Raw genomic sequence first — 309 nt, 5'->3', positions numbered from 1 at the left:
GGTACTGGGCATCCACTACAGCCAGCAGTACCAAGGAGTGGGTGGACTTATAGTTGAAGTTCAGGGACCCAGAATTTGCCGGAGCCTGGATCACCAAGTGCTTCCCATCAATGGCACCAACGCAATTCGGAAAGTTCCAGCGCTCCTGAAACCCAGCAGCGATGGCTCTCCAGTCCTCGGTCTGTGGTACCGGCATGGTCTCCTCAACCAGGGCGGTCCAGATGGCACCCGCAACCTCCCTGACGATGACAGCCACGGTTGCATGCCCGACCCGATAGCTGAATGCTATGGTCCTGTATGAGTCACCGG

Source organism: Pseudochaenichthys georgianus, chromosome 24, assembly GCF_902827115.2.
Source record: "Pseudochaenichthys georgianus chromosome 24, fPseGeo1.2, whole genome shotgun sequence".
Classification (NCBI taxonomy): Eukaryota; Metazoa; Chordata; class Actinopteri; order Perciformes; family Channichthyidae; genus Pseudochaenichthys; species Pseudochaenichthys georgianus.
Note: the sequence above shows the minus strand (reverse complement) of the source record.